Genomic DNA, 13,028 nt, shown 5'->3' on the forward strand with positions numbered 1-13,028 from the left:
AAGTCAGGCAGTTCTTAAATGTAGAGTTATCGCTTCTGCCTGAGGCGGCCTGAGATGTAAATTTTGAAACAGGGGAACCGCGCTAGGAACATATAACCTCTAGGTCTGCTCTGTTCTTAAATCATAGCTATTATCATGTTATCTCTTGAAATGGCTCTTGCAATGTAGAAGTTTTTTAAAAGAATCTTTTGACTTTCAAGGATAAAGTAAAGAAAAAATTTCATCATCAAATTCATTTACCATAAAAAATCCTTGCTAGCTGTTGTGGACTGTTGCAGCTGGGGTTATTTAGTCTGGAGAAGAGGAGGCTGAGGGGAGACCTGATCGCTCTCTACAACTACCTGAAAGGAGGCTGTAGCGAGGCAGGGGTCAGACTCTTCCCCCTAGTGACAAGCGATAGGATGAGAGGAAACGGCCTCAAGCTGCACCAGGGGAGGTTTAGGTTGGACATTAGAAAAATCTTCTTCACTGAAACGGTTGTCAGACATTGGCACAGGCTGCCCAGGGAGGTGGTTGAGTCTCCATCCCTGGAGGTGTTTAAAAGAAGGGTAGACGTGGTGCTTGAGGATATGGTTTTGTGGTGCACTTGGCAGTGATAGGTTAGCGGTTGGACTCGATGATCTTAAGGGTCTTTTCCAACCTTAATGATTCTATGATCTCACACAGAGATCAACGTTATATCACAAACACCACGCCAAAAGCTGCATGTTTTGCAGCCACTTATGAATATAATATCCAGGTAATGATTTAGTCATCTATTTCCCATAATTTTGTAGGACAACATGACACTTATTTATAGCACATATATAAAATTTACTATTTTGGCTGAAGCACCTTAGCAGAGCCATCTTTCAGCATTTCCTTCAGGCTTCGTGATTCATCGCTTTGCTATTACTGTGGACTTATTAGCCTTTCCCAACAGAACGATGGTGCTAGAATATGACTTAAGTCCTGCAGCGCTCCTTTTCACATATGGGATCACTGGGTTAATCTCTACATGAAACAGTTTGGTTACTGAATGGAAGAGCTGCCATGTGGGCTAAAGCTGGCAAAGTCAATATATTTTAAGAGATTTAGTAAGACACATTCTTCAGAAGTAGCTTCACAAGAACTGTTTGGTCTGCAATAATTTAAATTTTAATTAAATAATTAAATAATTTAAATGATTCATTTAATTTAATTAATTATTAATTAATTTAATTTAAGTTAATTAATTAATCAAACAAATATTTTAATTATTAAATTATTTAAATTAATTAAAATTATTTTAATTAAATAATTTAAATCTAAATTTTTAATAATTTAAAATCTGAATTACTTTTACATCTAATTGGAGTGCAGCTTTACTTTCCATCCTTTCCTTTTGGTGGATGACAAAGCCCTAAAGTAATTGAGCGTAATCCTTCTGGGCTGTCACCCTGGGAGCTGGCAGAGCAGGGAGGGTGCTAGTTCAAGAGTTTTCCTGGTGTATTGCAGCTACTACAGAAACATTAAATGAACCCCAAGTTACTAACCTGTGGTTTCTTTGTCTTTTCTCTGACAGAGAACAGCAGCCTGATGCTGGGGCTGTACACGAAGCCTGCACAGGGGTCTGAGTTCGGCATCGGTAGGACCAAGGTTTTGGTTTGGGAGCTGAGGTTAACCTGAGGAGGAGCCCTAAATCCCCTCCCCGCTGCCATTTGGGGGTTCAGCCAAAGCTGCACACTTGTGTTGGTTGTTGAACAACAAACTGGGTTTGTTCAGCCTTGAGAAAAGGAGGCTCAGAGGGGATCTCATCACCATGTACCAGTACTTAAGGGGCAGCAACAAAGATGGAGACTCCCTTTATACACAGGGTCACATGGAGAGGACAAGGGGGATGGACACAAGTTGCTCTTGGGGAGATTCCGATGGGACACCAGAGGGAAATTTTTCACACTGAGGACAGTCACCACTGGAATAATCTCCCCAGGGAAGGGGTTGGCTCGGCCACGTTGGACACCTTCAGGAGTCGTCTGGACAGGGTGCTGGGCCATCTTGTCTAGACTGTGCTCTTCCCAGAAAGGTTGGACGAGATGATCCCTGAGGTCCCTTCCAACCTGGCATTCTGGGATTCTGTGAAACCCTGCCTGCTTGCTGTCATTTGAGTGCTCGTTCACTGCTAAAATTTTGGGCATCCTACGAAGTGCCAGAACTCAATTCTCCCCACAAATGCCGTGAGTCGAGTGCCCTAATGCACTAATCTTCATGTGAGTGGCTTCGTGTTGCTGACTGTCCCAGGCTGGCAAAGGGGCTTGCATCTCTGTGCAGGGCTCCGGGGAAGTGCTCACAAGGGAAAATGTACATCAGTTGCTTGAGCATTTTCCGAAGGGACAGCAGCCCTAAATTGGAGTTGGATGCGTGACTTGTGGCTGGAATGAAAGCCAGCTCCAGCTGAAAGCAGAGAAAATGTGATCCTTGTGTCAGAAAGGAGGTGGGCATTGGTGGACCAGTATTGTCGGTGTCAGCTTGCTAGATATTGTTTCTCAGAAATGGCTAGAACAGTCATTTTTATGTTTGTTTTCCCATTGAATGGTCGTTGGCCTATCCAGCTATACACACCCCTTATTGCCAGAAGGAGAAAACTGTAAAGCAATTATTTCGTTTTAAGTAAATAGTCTTTGCTCTTATGCTTGTCCACTCTGAAATAGTAGTTCAACAGCAGTCACTGAAGTGGGTCAAACTTGTTTTGCCTGATTTCCAAGTAAATTTATCAAAGTGGATTCAAACATCTAACTCAAACATTATTTAGTTTACCTTCCACTTATAAAGGGCTGTGAAAGAAGCAGCATGGTTAGAGAGAAAAGGAAAATCCTTTGGAAAATATGAAAAAGAAATGGTGGGGGGGGGCCCAAGCAGGAGTTTTTAGTCCCTGCCTGCCTATCTTTCCATAGGTATGCTGGCTGAGAGTGATCACTAGCTATCAGTTAAGTAGCCTAGGGACTAATTTTTAGCCAGAATGCATCTTTCTGCCTGTAGATTATATTTAGTATTCAAGATATCAAACATCTTTTATTTTTTCCTTTTTCCCTCAATACAGACTGAAAATAAACATTAGCTGCAAGGGGAAAGTTGCCAATAACTAATAAATCTTGCTATGTTCCTAACACCAAATTTTCATCTGCCTGTGTCTTGCCTGTTGTCTCACACCTCTTGCCTTTACTGTTGCAGTTGTGGGGGCCTTCCATGAAAGCACCCACTTTCATTTGCAGAAGGGGGTAGATGAGAATTTCTAATGGGGATTAAAATACATCCTCTCCTACAGCGGCCAAAGGTGAGCAGAAGGAGGAGCCTTTGGCCCCTGCGGCTGCAATGGGGTAGGTGGGGGATGCCTCCTCCTGCCCTAGAGCCGCGGGACAGTCTTTTCTAAGGGCTCTTCTTCCCCAGTCCCTCCTCTCTGCTCCATTCTGCTAAAGCATGTGAAAGCGAGAAGGCAGCCTGCTCTTCAGGAATTAATATGTCTGCTAGGGTAGCTGTGGGGGGCTATGCTGAAAGGCTGACAGGATATGTATAGCCAAGATACACAATTTCTACAGTTTTTACTTTTTTATTTTTATTTATTTATTTGTTACAGAGTAACAAAAATACCAAAAATGTCCTGAGATTTTTTTCCGAGTGTGGCTCCTGTTAGAGCTAATTTCACTACACCTGAAACATTGCAATAATTTCTTTTGAATTGTTTTTTTCCCTGAATATTTTCAGTAGAACTCTCTGTTGTGACTTCATTTTTTCCCGTTATGTTTGTCTCTCTTATGGAATGAGAACTTGTTACTATGCAGAGCAGGTGTACAGGAACAATTAGTCTCCCTGTTCAGTATGCAATGTAATTTAGTGCTCAGATTACATATTCTGTAATTGTGTATGTGTGTATACGGCCAAATATGTACTTTTCAGTAGCAATTAACTTCCTGTGAACATATGATACTGTAAATCTACAGTGTTTGTATAACATGTAGCCAAATTGGTAAAATTCTGAAATCTGATGATTTAGAAAACTTGATGTGTTTTTCAAAACCATGCTAAGTGTGCGCAGAGGGGATCACGAGGTCAGCTGGAGCGCCGTTCCTCCTGGCTTCTGTGGATGCTTGAGGTGCATCTAAGCAGGGGTGATGGCACCGCTTTGCAGTGCTGTTGCCAGTTCTGCTGCTGTTCTTCCACCAGCTCTAAAAAATGTATTTTGAAAACTGGCAGACCTCTGCTAAGTAGAGTTTTAGCCTTACTGGATCCTGTAAAGTAGTAGCGGCATTAGATGATGCTTTTTATATTTTGTCTCTAGCTTCTTGACTACTGCACTGAAGGCAGTCTGCAGATTTTAAATTTGATCTGATGGATAAAATCGTACAGCTGAAGAGACACGAGATGTATGGCAGGTTTGAGGCTTGCAATAGGCCTGTTCACCTCCCTGTGCTGAATGGCTGAATATCAGCCAGCAGTGAAACGCCAGTCCAGGTCTAGGTCTAGTGAGCTGGCAAACGGCTGCTCCTTGCGATGCTGAGAGATGGGAGTTTTTTGGTAGGAAATATTATTGTACTATCAATCTGCAGATGTTACTGCAATAGAGCTAGCGGCTGTTCTTTGGGGATTTAAATAGGAGGATTTAATTGTTCCACTTTAATTCATGTCATGCTTCAGCCTAACTTACAGAACTTAGAGAGAATAAGACTGGATGAATCATGTTTTATTATCTTCTTCTACACTGCCAGGTTTCCTATGATGGAAATTTTACCTGCCGTCAAGGGCCTCAAATCTAGACTTGATTTTTAACATTTTATTTGGATGAAAATGCAATTGGCAGAGGGAAAATACTGTCTAAAGGAAAGGAAGAAAAGAATTCTGGAAAAAAAAATAGTAATCCTATAAGCAGAAGGAAAAAGCAGGAAAACTCTAGGGGGACTACTTGTTGAAGATAATGCTATCACAGTTTTGAAAGGAAATTATCTAAAAAATAATCATCAAACGCAATTTCCAAGTACTGACTTTACCCAAGGGCATAAAAGGAGAGGAGCTTTGAAACTTTTACCTCTCCTGGTAAAATATCTTCATCAAATGTTTACCATTTTTAACCTTTAGAACTCTTGGTCATTAGAACTTTTGCCTCATGCCCATGAGAACCATGGAGCCATATTATTTATTGATTTTCCTACAATTTTTATCACAAGCCACTGTTACAGTGAGATTGAAAGAAAGAATGGAAAACCACTGTCCACACACCATACTATATGCTGTTTGTGGGAGGTGATTTATGAATAACGGTGGAGCATGACATGGAGAGGAATGCGTTCTTGCTGCTGTTGTACAGAGGAGGAGAAAACACTTCTGAGGTCTCCAGAATCTCTTCTCTGAAGCTCTGGCGTTCTGGCAAGATGATGAGCCGAAAGAGGATCAAACCACAGGCACTGTGGAGGCAATGGTCTTGGGCACAGTACCTTTGATAGTGTGCTGAGAGAACCATTTGGCTAAATATCGGACACATATCACGTAAGGGTAAACTCCCTTGGCTTCAGGGGGCTCTGTCAGCCTGTACAAGCAGTGCCTCTGGCTGTAACTGGTCTTTTCTGGTTCAGGCACGCATGCAGTTTCTTCCAGATTTAACGCCTGTGTTTAGAACCGGAAAAATATCATGCACAGAGAAGACTAACAAGACCCTTCAAATATCTTACAGTGCCTAAGGCCTTGCTTAGACCTTTCGCTTTGCAGCTTGCGATGACCATTTTCTCCAGAGAGATTCAATTCACTCATGACATTATTAGCCACTGCCTCTGTGTCACACTGATGTTATAAAATCAGTTATGAGGTCCAGACGAGCAGTTGTGCATACAAAAATGTGCAATATACAAAATGATGCTAACTCACAGTGTTTGATTAAAAAAATGTGTTTTTGAAATTTTTTTTTTTAAAAATAATGTTCCAATGACTATTCAGAGAGCCCTGTTAAAAACAAAACGACAGAATAACAGAATACCTTCTCGTCATGGGAAGAAGTTGCTACGGTCCTGTGTTACAGAAACAGCAGTATGGACACTGTCCATCAGTCTGACATCCCTGCTCGCCTATAACCGCTGGGTGATCCGGTGATGTCCCCAGCTTCAGAGCTGTGTGACGCAGGCTGCGGGCCAGAGCCCCCTTACGCACAACTGAAAAAACAGAAGGAAGTAATTGCGTGCACGTGCATATTGCAGAGGATTCCTTGCTCTGTGAAACTGAATAGTCTGGAAAAACACGGTGTGCAAGGACAGAGAGGATGACAAAGAACCGGGGAAGTGATTATATTTGCTATAACGCATGCCATGTATAATGTGATATAAATATCAAATTCTTACTTTTTTAAGACTAATATTGACGTACTCTTTGGCTTTCTGTCTGAGCAGGCACCTTTCATCTGAGTTTTGGTGTATTTTGGTTGATACTTAGATTTTCCAGTTTGTGGTGAGAAAAACTATAGCAAAATGACTTTATGGAGGCTGTAAAATAGGTATTTTATTCTTTCTTTTGAAAGACTGCTCATCATTGTAGCTTTTCTTCAGGCTTTACAGCAGAGAGGTCAGGACATGAAACATGAGGGTTTAAGATGGCATTGCTGCGCTGTCGAAAGTCTTTGTAAAAGTGCAGGTGTAAGGAAAGTTTGATCTGTGATTACCCTAACCAGTCATATTTGTCTGCTGGCTTTAAAGCTGCTTTTAATCACAGGTCAGTCTTTGATGTACATGGTTACCTTTCATCCCTTTTCCAAAATTCTCTTCTCTACCTTCCTTACGTGCCAAAACCATAGTTCTTGCTGCTGCTAAAATCTACACATCAGACGTTTTTATTTGTGTACTCAGAAATAGCTTTTACAATTTTACCTTTGAATTGCTTCATTTCAGTTCTAGTCTTAGTCTAAGGAGTGACTGAACCCTCGCTTTTAACCTTTGTCTTTAAAATTTTTTCCTATATATCCCTAAGGTTTGTTTTTGTTGCTTATTGGGTAATTTTGTTTAATCTGCTTGTTGCGCTTCTAAAAGAGCTAGCAAACCCCTTTAACGACTTTCCAATTAAATACTAAGATCTTTCAAAACTATATGAAGGCCCTGCACGTGGACTGCATTCTGCCACTTGGACTAGCGTGCTGGGGATGCCTCTGCTCCTTGTCAAGCTGCCATCTATCATAGCTGACACTCTTAATCTCATGCATATTGCTCTGATTTCCCAGGGGCTGCTTTTAGAGTAAAATACGGTCTGGCATAAGGTAGGCCAATGTGATCTCATCCCTCACTCTCTGTCTAAGGGTACATCCAGGCAGCAAACGGAGCGTATGTGCAATGAATCAGCATTAGGGGACTTGACTGCTGTGCCACAACCCTGCTGGGGCTTGCGATCAAAGCAGTGGCTTGATTTGATTTTGGAGTGTGTGGCATAAGGGGCAACAGGCTAGATAGCCAGTATATATACAGAAAGCCATACTGCTGTGTCTTTTACACCTATTTTTTATCTGAATTTGTCCTTCATTGTAAGACATGGACCTGCTGAGAGACTGCTAGAGCTTTTTAAAAAACTGAGTCTGCCAGCCCATACCATTTGTATTTTAATTCCTATGTTCTAATCATCCCTAACAACAGGAGCCTTAGAAGGTAACTGTCCATTAAGTGTTTATTGCAGCAGAGCAGAAGTTATGCATTTCATTACAAGTATTAAAACCTGGGCCTAAATCTGGAAAATGTACCTGCTCTGCAGATGTCTGATTCATTCATTCAGAAGTATTTGGTATCAGGGATCAACTGACGGAAATTAGAGAAACAATAGGTGGCCCATAGCTTTTTTATTTCCTTTCGTCTACCCAGTTGACAACAAAATCCTACAATAATAGAGTGTGCTACAAAGGCATCTAATGATTTTCTGGGAAGCAGGGAGTATACTTTGGCAGGGAACCAGCAGCCATGTCATGCTGATGCTTGATGTGCTAAAGTTTTAAACTTCAGCAAAACCCCAGCAGTGGGTGACTAAGGCATGCTGAGGACAAAACAAGTAACCCTGCACTTATTCACCAACTCGTGTTTCACCGAAACGCGTAACATCCTAATTTCAGAACACTGAATAACCATACAGAAAAGTGGAGAGGTTTATGCCAATTTTAATCCAAATGAGGATCACAGCCCGCAGAAAGTTATTTCTTGGACACTATGTCAGACACCTTTGGCTATTCAATTTAAGCAAGTTTCCTAGGCTGGGGTTTTTTTTCAGTAATTTTAAATGCAAAACACTTAGTCTTTTTAAAACAAAACCTTAAACAGAATGTATTATTTCATGTGACCAATTACAAAAGAAGCTACGGAGGAAGAGAGGCAGACATGGCAGCCTTTCCAGGAGCTGTGCTTCCCAGACACCTCAAGCCTGGGGTCAGGCTCTGAGCTCTGCCAGCCATGGCTTCCCTGTGGCAGTTAGGTACAAGGATTCGCTCCTCATGGCATATGCTCGTTTCTGCAAGTCACCCACCCAGGATAGCTTAAACCTCAGGGCTGGTGCCTTGTAAGATGGCTTTGGTATGGAGGTTGCCCGCGGAGGGCTGGCAAATAAAACACAGGACACAGGCGATGTTGTGCCCCTCTGGGGAGGCGGCAAGAGGCAGGAGGTCTAACCTCCAGCATCCAAAATGATGCCAGATGCTTTTGTGTTGGCAGCCAGGGCACGTATCTGGTTGTCTCTGATGCCTCTGGATGTCTTAACGCCATCCAAAACAGAGAAAAGAAAAGTATGCTCCGGACAGTGCTACTTAGCTTAGGTCACCTGTTATAAGCCTGCACTTAATTCTGTTACCTTCTGCTAGAAAGAGGTCAGGCACAACATATTTACCAATGATCTCATATATTTACTTCTTCCTTACAGAAAAAAAAAAATCATCTTTCCTGTCTAGCTATATATACGCATTCGGAAATGTCACATTCCCCTGGTGCATTCCTCCATTTATTCGCCAAAGTTCTCCATCTGTATATTGAGACCATTACGGGGAGATACATTTCTCTGAGTAGCAGACAGACATCTCTGGATGTATCTGCGAATGTGGAGTGGGTTTTTTTTGCCTTCTTTCTTCTACCTCCTGGGCTTAAATACAGCACACAGCTCTCAAAAGGATGTGGTCTCTATGCAGCACCTGCAAAAAACATTTGCTGTTTTATTAGAATGGAATGATACGGTAAATGATTAAAATATATTTATAAATGTTCTGATACACCCAGGTGTAAAACTAACTATAAGTACATACTTTTTTATATGTAAAAGTTCAGGGTGATTTTTCTTGTGCTTGGCGGTTGCCAGATGTAATTTTCGAGTGTTTTAAGAGAGCAGCCTACAGCAAGAACTTGATCTCCTAAAACAGATGGTTTTGTACCTGCTATTACAAATATTATTACCCTGTGTATTAATTACCTGATTTAGCAAATTTTGGGTGTGGGAGTGGCAGTTACAGTTCCACACTGAAAAAAAAATCCTGTTTGTGATTTTTAAAATTTGTTTGGCTTCTCTGTGAAGTGTCTTCTTTCCTACTTCTCAGGCATTGAGCAAAATGCCTGGGAAGTGTGGAACATTATGTACACAGGAGTGCCACGTTGGCTATAATTCTTAATATCGTAATATTCTTCTGGGTATTGGATCATTTTGATGTGCAGGAATTTGCATGCATAACTCCTTACACATGATGTTGATAATATACCCCTAAATTTTAGTGACAGATGGATGGCCCAGATTGATCCAATTTGGATGATGATTATGTGCTAATTTGAATAAAATGCCAGGTGTACTTCATGCATGATGCACAAAGGTTATGTTATATTTGTTTCTGGAGAGGAAATAGTCACATGGGTGGTATCTCAAATACGTTTCTTATACATGAGTATGCTTTGTGAGGTGAAAATCTGCAGGAATGACAACATGTTGGTATGTAAGAGGTGTGTTAAGAACCCTTTCACAGTCCTTATGTGTATCTTGGATGGGTAAACCCTTTGCCTCAGTTTCTTTATTTGCAAAAAATATATCTAATTATTCAGCTAGCCTTAATAACAGACTGCAAATGCAAACCAACGTTAAACACCTTGCAATTAAACAAAATGCAGCGTATGGGGTTTTGATACCGATAAAATGGATAAATCACATCATCCAAAATTTAGTATATTTCTAGCTGAATTTATTTAATTTCTGGATAGATTTTTTTAACTAGGGAAGCGCACCACTGGCATGAAGATTTATTGCATCACTTAACTCTTACATGTCTGGCAGCGTAGTAAAGTCCACAGAGGGAAAAGAAGCATAGCCAGCCCGTAGGGAGGAGCTGAGGTGCCCACCCGGCGCATGGGAGACCCGTGCGCTGTGACTTTTGCCATTCCCCTGAGTCCCCGACAAGCACCCTGCCCATAAGCCACTGATACCCTTGGAGCTCTCCTACATCCCAGGTTAACCCCAGTCTCCCAGGTGTCACATGGCTGTCTCAACCACCACTCCATTTTATTTTGTTCTAAGGAGAGAAAAGCAAAATCTCCACTTTCTGCACAAGTGGGGAAGGTGCTGCCAATCCATACAGAAAATTTGTCGTAACGCTCTGATTCCTTGGACAGGATTAGAGCTGACTCCTTTTGTCATGACTGGAGCTTGTGATCTGGGAACAAAAGCTCTTTTGTACTTAGGCTGTGTTAGAAGTTTGTTGGGCCACAGTTGCGAACGTGTAGGTTAGGGAATAAAGCTAACCATGCAATAGATGTGCACCCATCAGAAGCACCTGTTAACAGCACCTGGAACAGTAATGAAGTCTAAAATTGAGGATGTGGATGTTTGTAAATTGAGAGGTCACGGAAGTTTTTGTAGTGACAACTTTTATTCTCCTGTCCTTCTCTTGTAGGTGACAAGAGCGCGGTAAAATATGTTTAAGCAATAAGAGTGAAGATAAATAAATAGTAAACCTGAAGTGCAAATAATTTTATAAAAAATACTGATATAGAAATACGATTAGAAGTTGGGACATCTCTACCTTAGAACACTTAAAAGTGGTGATCTGAAGAAGCAACCTTTTTGAATCCTGACGCATTATATGTGCTTAGGTTTCTCCTCTTTTAATTTCAATTAAAGTTTGTGGGAGATCTAAACTTTCATCTCAGTTAATCTGAAAGATCTTAACATTGTGCTTTAATGTGACATCAAAGATATAGTAACACTGTACATTTCACTAATGTGCCTTCTCAAATAGGAGTTGTATTTTGTCATATGATGTTTTCTGTCAGGAAATAGTAGGTTTCAGCAGATGAACAAAATGTTTTAAAATGTTTGCTTCAAAGAAATCCCAACAGAGGTAAAAAACTATACACGTAAGGAGCCCATTTCAAGTTACTGAAATGCAGACAGGAGGGAAAAAAATCCTATGGGAAATCTACTTTTCAGGTATTCATGAATAGCATCTCAGCTTCTGAAATGGTTAGTACCTCAGTTTCCCATTGCAAAGGTGTGAATCACAATCCTGTTTCTGTTGACAAATGGAAATGATATGCTGATGATATCAGCCTTTCTTTCCTTTGCTCAGCCATGGAAATCAGATCTGTCATACCTGCCGGTATGGGCAAGCGATTACAGCACAAGCGTGGGACGTGGTGTATTTTCTGAGCTGTAGGGAACATTGTGCCACTACTTACAGTCTAGTGTTTCCTAACTTTGCTGATCACGGGAAATATTTGTTCATAGGGGAAAAAAATGAAAAGCCGTTTGTCTTCAACTGACTTGGCATAGTGAAGTTGGCAGGATGAGACATTTTCACCTCACCAAGGAAGATGCTTTAGGCTGAATTGGAAAGAGCGAAGGTTAATGGTTGGAAACAAAAGGAAATGCATCAGCAGATTTGGTTTGACCTTCATTTGTGTTACATGTTTATTTGGTCCTCAGAAGTTGTTCTGTTCAGATTGAATGATTTTGTGCTGAAATAGAAAGGCTATTTCATACACGGGCTTGACGGGTCCAGAAGAAGGAGAAAGGAGTAATGTTTTCTGAGAATGTATTTCCCAGTGGAAGAGCGCTTCTGGTCCTGCTTAAATGCATGAGACTTGACTTGGTGTGGCAGGAATCATGTTCTCGAGTTGTACGGGCTGCCCAGTGCACCTAGTCTGCCTTTCACCAAGTTGGTGAGGAGAAGCTCCATTTAGTAATACTTGCAGCAGGCAAAGGTATAATTTTAATTGTGATTTCTTTGAGAATAAACAGCTAATTTCAAAAATTAATAAGATCCTATGATCATTCTTCCAGCCTTTGAAAATCTTAGGACTAAATGAAAGATAGTCCACATGTTAACATCTGTTTTCTGGAAGCCAGTATTATCACTTACTGAGCAAATTGGTTTGGTCAGGATGTGTAACTTATGTAAATAGACACAAAATAAGGAAAATAAATTTATTTGTACTGGTGATACTCTTAACCTAAATAATTAATGTGTCAGTTTTGAGTAACTGCGGTGGGAAGTGTCAGTAAAACCAAGCATCTCTGTAGAACCCAGCAGATATTCATACCAAACACATGACTTTTCCTAGGATTAATTGTTTTATTTCCCTTTTGTTTAAGTATTAGACCTATTGTTTGATATGTTGTACAATTAAGATAAAAAGGAAGACAAACATTCAATATTCAGGTAATATATGAACGTTGTCCTCTATTCTAGTGAGTAGAGAATGAATTTTATATTAGTAACATGCATGTCTCCATTCTCAGGATCTGGTATGACGCTTCTCTAAGTAGCCTGACCCAAACCAGAAGAAACCAGCCTAGCCTACCTCCTGAAGTAATTTTATATTATTCTCAAATTATCCGTAACCTTATAATCCCTGCTTTATGACTGCTGTGCACAATTACTGGTGTAGCTGTGAAGTCTGTTTTATTCCTTCATTTCAATTCAACAATGAAAAAATTAAAATTTTATGATTAATCAAGATACATTAGTCCTTCTATTTTGTTGTTATATCTTGCTTTTTTGGCAGCTTTAGAAGTGTTGTTAAGCATTTAAATTATCCGAT

This window comes from Phalacrocorax carbo, chromosome 14 (assembly GCF_963921805.1).
Source record: "Phalacrocorax carbo chromosome 14, bPhaCar2.1, whole genome shotgun sequence".
NCBI classification, from domain to species: domain Eukaryota; kingdom Metazoa; phylum Chordata; class Aves; order Suliformes; family Phalacrocoracidae; genus Phalacrocorax; species Phalacrocorax carbo.